The sequence below is a fragment of the Octodon degus genome, unplaced genomic scaffold (genome assembly GCF_000260255.1).
Source record: "Octodon degus isolate 3935 unplaced genomic scaffold, OctDeg1.0 scaffold00030, whole genome shotgun sequence".
NCBI lineage: Eukaryota > Metazoa > Chordata > Mammalia > Rodentia > Octodontidae > Octodon > Octodon degus.
Genome location: NW_004524606.1, coordinates 9,784,701 through 9,792,936, shown reverse-complemented (window position 1 = coordinate 9,792,936; position 8,236 = coordinate 9,784,701).

The following is an 8,236-nucleotide window of genomic DNA, read 5'->3' as shown; positions in this document are numbered from 1 at the left end:
TCATACAGGAAGAAGATGGAGAGAGAGAAGGAAAGGGATTGCAAAAGGGAATTAAAAGATGTCATGTATAAGTACTAACAAAAATAACACTAAAACTCCATAAATAAATATAAATAGTAAAGATGTACTGTAACTTCTTTGTTCTGTTATTTTAGTAAGTCAGAAACTTAGCTGCAACTCTACAAGTGAAGTGTATTATTTCTTTTAGGTTACAGGGGGCCCATTTTTTAGCACTCCAATCTAATAGACTCGTAGTGGCCTCCCTAAGCACCTAGCTATAGACAAAGTGAATTAGGCAATAGGGAAAACCCAGCTCATTAGGATCCAATGTGCTGTATTCAGAATTAAATTAAAGAGTCTCACCTCATCAAACTCAAGGATTCGCCATAGCATAGATACTTGCGGACAAAGGCCCTTGTTGCACCGCAGAAGGTGGCCCTTTCTTGTAAGTTCTAAATGTGCCCAACCTCACCTCCTTCTTTGATGTTTCCGGTCAATTCACAAGGTCGTCCGAGTTTTCCAAAGGTTACACTGCAGAGTTTTATATGGGTATCTTGGGACAAAGCTGCTCAATATATTTCAACTTAATTCTTACCACGTTTCATTCTAGTGCTTCTCCAAGTGTACCTTTGTGCTTAGACTGTAAAACAAGGAAAGCGATGGCAGAGCTAAGAAAACAGAAGAAGTGAATCAGAGCGTAGATAGGGACGTTAAATTAGAGCTAGTCCAGTGCTCCACTTAGGTTTGGAAATGAATTCACATCATCGCAATCCTCAAAAGTGGGTAACTAATCATAAAAAGTAATAATTAACAATGAACTTAAAAAGGAAAATGACTATTTGGAGTTTTCAAGTGAGTTTATGAAACCAAAAAGCTCAGGATAGATATATAGTTACATTCTCTTAATGAATATAGGGAGTTGTTCTAAAGGTGTTTGTAAATAAAATATCAAGTCCGCATCTTTTACAGCAATTAACCACTAGGAAGAATGTATGCAGTGTGTTATTTATGGAAACTGTCGTACCAATTTGGTTTGAAACTGTCTCATTGCTGTTTGTTTCTCAATAAAATTATGGAAAAAAATAAAAAAAATTAAAAAACCCACAAAATAAAATGTTGCCCAAAACTACTAGTGCTTTGCATAGCAAATGTTAATTTTTCTTCATCAATTTTCTTGTATTTGGCAAGGAGAGAAGAGGTCCTTGAATGGAAGACAAGACTGCAGGCTGTAGGTGCTTTTCACAGTTGGCTTATTCTCCTCTTCATTCCTTCATCCTCGTGTGCTCTCTCCTCACCTCCACCCACTTCTCCCTCTACCTTTGCTTCATTCTTCCTCTCTGTGGTTTTAGTTCAGCACACAGCCCCTGCTGAGACAGCCAGACACTGCATTGAACAGCTGCCTAGCTGTTTGGCAGTGAGACTTAAATTCTTAGTGATGGAATGTAAACAGAAGTGATCTATCTAATTTACTTAAAAGAAAATTACACTCCACTTCCTTTCCAGTGAGGAGATGGGGCCATGAATTGGGCTTTGGATACAGACAGTGAAGAGCTTTGGAGAAGAGAGTTGACATGACAGCCCGGGTCCCTAGATGACCTCCAGAAACTGTCACTCTCAGGCAGGAAGAAACAAAAAGCCACTCTTGCTTTGGACCTCCTTGCAAAGTGTTTCCACATTTACCATAATCAGTAAAAGAAACAATTCATATAGAAGTTTATCATTTTGTTAATTTTCTGCTTTATTTTGTTGTTTACTTTTTTAAAAAAGAAAAAAGTCCTTGTCATCTATTTTTGTGTCTGCTCTGCAGAGGGTAGGATCAATCTACCACCAATTCAAAATTGCTTTGGATGTTGGGATGGGCAACAGGACAAACTCCAGGGGGATGTGCTAGGATTTAATGGGATTTTGTGGTGATATCCAAGAAAAATGTTGGCCCAGGTGGTAGTAGCAAGTTCATAAGATTAGTTTTAGCTGTTTTTGTGGTCCCTGCTGGAGTCAGCTAGCTCTGGGGCAGGGGCAAAGAAGAGGGAGGAGGGCTGCTAGTACCTAAATGTCAGAAAGGTGTTTCCCTGTTATAATAGTCCTGAAATGATACCAAAACAAGAACCGGATGGCCAAACAGGTAGGATTTTCAGGATCAGTTAAACTTTTGAGATGTGATTAAAATATAGTGAATGCTTAAATTTTAATAAATTATCACAGTAAAAGACAGGTTGCCATTAATTCCCCTGAAAATATTCTCCTTTGCCTTGAACATACTGCTCCTACTGCCACTTTCTGAAGCAGTCTTAAAGTCCTTTTTAAGTGTCTTTACGAGGTATTATCAAAAACAGGGTGACTACCACTACCATGTGCTATGTAACATAAAGCCAGGTTTGTAAAAAACATTATAGTACATCCTCATTCATGTTAGTCCCTGGATCTGGCACAGTTCAACTTCTGCTTCTTCCCACAGTCAAAATGATCATGAAAGGTAAATGTTTTGGATTGATTGAGGACGTTGGAACAGCTACACATATACAACTAAAGATGCAAAAGAGGACTTCCAGAACTGCTTTGGAAAACGGCAAGAATGAGGGGATAAGTATGTTGTAAGAGGGATTAATGGCATTTTATAATATAATCACTGTATTTTTTTCTATCACGCCTTGTACTTACACATTTTGCTTGTGGCAGCATCCATACTCCAAACACCAAGGAAAGTACTGTGTCTACCTTCATGTCCAAACTCTGAAAGATGTCTCCTACATGGACTAAGAGAAGCCACTGAGACCCACTACAACTACGAACTTCATATGGTATTTAAATGAATCAGCCTTGCTAAAACCTGTTTAAAAGCAAAAGGAATAAACTTTGAATGACAAACTTTCAGCGAATAATAGTAGTGAAAGTAATGTGCCATTAACAGAAGACTAATTGTGGCTTTGTATAATTGTGTTCCTTTCAATAGAAACAGGTTATTAAATACATAACTAAAGGTATTTAACTCTAATATCTTTATAAAACTTATAAAGTAACCTACAAATGTTTTTTAAAAATCCTTTGTCAGACCACATGTCACCATACTCATAAAGAATTAGAATAATTATGCAAATCTAGTTCTAGAAATAGCTCTTGTTATCCCATAATTCCTCAAGATTGATATGCAAATTAAGCTGATCATGACTGTGAATGTTAAGCATTACACACTGTACGCTCATGCTGTCCGTGTTGCTGCAGGATGCATGCCTGTGGTGGGTGCTCTTCTTCCACATTCCACCTAGCGCGTTGCCAGGCACATGATTCAATGTTCAGGGAATATATGAGAAATAAAAAGGGGGCAAATGCATGCGGTAATAAAAAAGACAAGGACCTTTTCATTGCATTGCATATTTTAAATTTACTGATTCCTGTAGAATTTTTTAATGAGAATGTTAGGTTGGCACTGCAACCTAAAGACTTTTCAAGGCCCTTTCAAGTCACAGAACATCTGTATCTTCAAGAAGATAAAATCGCTTAGTGTTCTCTCCGAGCTCCGACCAAGAACAAGTGCGTGCCTCTCAGATATCATTTCTTGGCAGAAAATACGATCTCCATACTGAGGCGTGACAACACAGACTGGCGTAATTCAGGTAATAGAGATGTACAAGGAAGATGTTAAATTTCAGTTTTACAACAGTTTACATGTGCTCCACCTGTCGTAGGCTGGCTGCTTAAAACTTAAACTTTAAGTGACTAAATTATTCCTCTTAGAAGCCAAATTGTAATAGCTTTAATTTACCTGTCACCTTAATGTTACTGAGAAATAAGGTTGCTGCGGGTGTGCCTTCACATTGCAACTTAAAAGTGTTTGGATGAGTTCTCTGTGACTTGTAAGCTTTAGGCTTTCTGATATAAATTTCAAGCTGTTTATTTCTCAGGATATAGGCTTGGCCAGATACCTGCTAAACCTCTCTTCTTCCTGCCTCCTTTTCTTTAAACTAAAGTGCAGAATGTGTTTCTCTGGTAGCATGGATCTGCCATCCCCCTGTCCTTTGGGAGCTGGGTGGAGCAGTGCCTCAAGAGTTACCTGTTTGGCTTCTGTTTGGTTCTGCCAGTACTAATCAGCAGTTTTCCAGGGCTCTGCTCACAGCAAGAGTTTATGTAACTCCCTCTGTTAAAATGATCATGCTCCTTACTAGCACTTGAACATTTGGATAGAATTGGGACAGAGCACTTTGAAGGGAGAAGTATGTAGTCTTATTTCACTTAGAAAAATATATTTTTAAAACCAATTCCAAAGTGAGTAGAAACCAGAGGAATCAGAAAAAAAGTGGGAGAACCCAGGAGGAGAAGGAGATGGAACTGGGTCAATTATGGTTCCAGTCCTCTGGTTTTTCCTTTCCCCTCAATTGGGTAACCAATGAAATAATGTTCAGGGCTCTTTCCAGACAGTTCATTTTGATGTCTGATCTCGTTATCCCTCACACTGCATCGCATCCTCTCCTGGCATCTGCTTTGCTGTGCCTTGCTTTATGGTTCTGGGTTCTTTCTTTGCCAAGTTCCCCCAATTAGCTGGCTGACATGTTGGCAAGAAAGCCGTAACTCCTCTCCCTGTGTCCTTCCATGCCGTCCCTTGCAGCTGCTCTTGCTGGGATCCACTGGTCCAGTGGATCCTTTCAGGTAGTTTTCCAAGGTCCTATAATTAGATTTCTAACATAAAAGAGTTTAATTATATTCTGATTGGAAAGGTATTATAAAGTGTAGTTTCCATGGAACTGGTCTGTGAATAAATGGTAAGTAATGTCAAATTATTTTTCTAGAGTCAGGACAATTAGCAGCAGGCAGAACAATCTGAGAGTTAGAACATGTGGATTAAGAGTTTAATTATTTTACATTTGTGAATACAGTTCCAGGATGAAGAGTGTGTTGATCAAAGGCATGAGGGAGGGAATAAGGTTGGCTTACATAGTGTTGCAGTTACTCGTCCCTTAGAATGCCAAGCTTCCTTAATGTTCATGGCAGAAATAAAAGTAGGATTTAATTCAAAACTGACAGCCTAGAGAAATGAGGTGGGTTCTCCAGTTAGAGATCCAGCATATTGGAATAGGTACCTGACCTTTTTCTGTTCTGTTATCTTCACTATAATGACAGTGTTTGTCTTAATGGTTTTAAGAGAGCTGCCATGGCTCCAGGTAGTACACTTTCACTAAAGGAATCTTAAAGGAAACAAAGAAGGGGGAAGAGAGTTCCTCACGGACTGAGTTAGAGCCCAGAAGTTTTGTCCCAATTGATAAAAAAAACAGAAAAACTCTTTAGACTCAGATCAAGGGTTTTGTTTCATTCTTTTACTTCTCCGTACTCCTACAGTCAAAGGGTACTGGTACAGGGCGAGGTGCAAGCCCACAGGGTGAAATGTCTGCCAGGTGAAAGCAGTACAGTATTTTGGGTCAGCTGCTTTTACATTTATTATTCACTACTGAGGATGAGCCCTTCAGACCTTCACACTGGACACACACACACACACACACACACACACAGGTTTAATTTTGACACAGAGTCTCACTAAATCCCTAAGTTGCCTAGGCTGAGCTCTACCTTGTAATGCACTTGCCTCAGCCTCCCACTGCTGGGATTATAGGTGTATGCTACCACACTCTATCATCAGCCTCATTTTATAACCCCAGAGGCCTCCAAGCACACGATGTAAAATGCTGGGAAGGCACTCAGCCACTCATGATGCTCAGATGACTGAGTCAGAGGCCTTGAAACTTACATGGTCAGAGCTGGTATAAGCCCTTCCATGTTTGGAGAAGCCAGAGTCCACCCTTTACGTCCAGTTCCCTTTTTGTGTCAGAATTTAACATGCAGGGAGCTGGGAAGATAGCTCAGAAGAATAAGTGCTTGCTTAGCAAGCACAAGGGCCTGAGTTCAATCCCTGGTTCAAAAAAAAAAAAACAAAAAAAAAAAAAACATGCAGTCGGGAAGATCAACAACTTTGGACATAAGGAACAATATGTTTTTAAAAAAGCATGTTTTGGTGACACAGAGTAGTCTCTTCAGGGCACTGCCAGCAACTTGGAGTGGGCAAAGTACAAAGGCCTATAATTCCAGCACTCTGGGAGGATCTCAAGCTTGAGGCCACCCTGGCAACTTACTAACTTAGCAAGACCTTCTCTCAAAATAAAAAAACAAGGGCTGGGGAATGTAGTTCAGTGGAGAAGCCCTGGGTTTAAGCCCTAGTACCACCATGACCACCACAACACAAAAGCAACAACAAACACCAACAAAATAAAAAGAAATCCGCATCTTGTACAGCAATTAACCACTAGGAAGAATGTATGCAATGCAATGTGTTAATTATTGAAACTGTCCTACCAATTTGATTTGGAATTGTCTCATTGCTATTTATCAATAAAATTATGGAAAAACATAAAAAAATAAAAACTGGGTTGGGCCTTCCTAAAAAAAATAAATAAAAAGAGAGGGAGGAAGAGAAGCAAGGAGAGGAAGAAAAGGAAAGGAAAAAAATAAAAGCCAACATGATAAAGTTGAGATTTGGTAAGGCTAAATAATAGAAATTACTTATCACTATTGGTTTGTAATATGCTTCTCCCTTTTGCTTACAGTATTTTTAAAAACTAAACATTTTAGGTGTAAATTTAAATAGACTCACTCTTTCTACAAAATTATTTGATGTAAAATATATCCAAAGACCTGAAAATGTTCATTTTGAACCCAACAGTCCCATGCTAAGACACACAGATGAAGATGTATACGCAAACATGGTGACAACTTGTTTATCTCATGGGGGTGGAATGTTGTGCTAACTGAACTTCCCAAATATGCAAGCAAGTCATTTGAGGGAATCATTCCCCAACTATGCCCTACCTGACCTGGCACAATAACCAGAGTAACCACGACAAAGCTATCCTGTCCTTGATTTGCAATAAATGCAATTAACAACCAAAGTCTATTTTAATAGAATTTTTGATCCAAAAAGCTGGCCCTAACCCTTCTCCCTTCTGTTCCACTACCACATTCTCCCACATAGCTTGTTTATTTTCCTCCCTTAGTTCTGTTTTTGTTACAGCTGGCTGTTATTTCTTGCTACTCTTGCCAGAGTTCCTGTCTTCTATCCAATGAAAAAATTGTGTAAAATAAGAACTTAAAGGCACTGAAAAAAAACCTGGAGATTTGACTCCAGCAGTTTGAAGAATGTGCTGGATTCCCCCGTAAAGACATCTTAATAAGTCTCTCTGCACTAACTTGGTGCCCCAACACACACCTATAATGCCAGCTACTCAGGAAGCTGAAGCAGGAGGATCACAACTTCAGGCAGCCTGAACAACTTAGCAAAATGCTGTATATCAAGAAGTGGGTGCCAGTGTAGCTCACTGATCAAAGTGCCCTTGGGTTCAATCCTTAGTATTGAAAAAAAATTCTCTGGATAGTGTTAGGGTTTAATTAATTCTCATGAATTAGAAAACTCAAGAATTTCTGGTTTCTGAATTGTGCTATCAAAAATGTCCTATTAACTGAAAGCCACCTAGGATCAACAAGTCGCCTCAAGGGCAGTGGGACTACTCTGCAAGGCTGGAGTGACTCAGGGTTTTCCATGATGAGCTTGTTCCTTTGACACATCTGCTGCTAAATATCCTATCACTTGAACTGGTGACTTGTGTTTTGAACAGGGATCTCTTGGCTGGGCAGAGGGTTTAGATGAGCAGAGATTTTCTTCCTGGTCTAACCTGTGTTGGGCTGGTTGAGACGTCTGATGATTGGGCCGGGATGATAGATTTATGACGAAGGAAGATAGAAGGTAGCTTCATATATTTTCCAAATTAGAGGCTGTCTTTACAGACTGATTAACCTTCACAGACAATAAAACAATGCTGCTGACTTATTAAAAATAAGCTGGTCACATCCCCTTACTACTTACCATCCTTGGATGTTTCAATAGCCTACACCATACTCACAAGAAGTTTATGAACTGCATCCACTTTCAATTATTTTATCAAAATGATAGCTTTGCTCATTTTTTAAAAAAATGTATTTGGTACAGGGTCTTACCACACAGGTCAGACTCAGTGATCCTTCTGTTTTCAGCCTCTCTAGCACTGGGATTACAGGCATGCCCCCCACACCCCATTGGTGGCAGGCTCAGTGCACCTGGGGGCGGGGCCAGCACGGCATCATAGTAGGAATCAAACCCTGGTCCCTGAGCTTGCCTAAGCAGGCACTTAGTTTGCTGATCTATCTCACCGGCCCTCCTTGC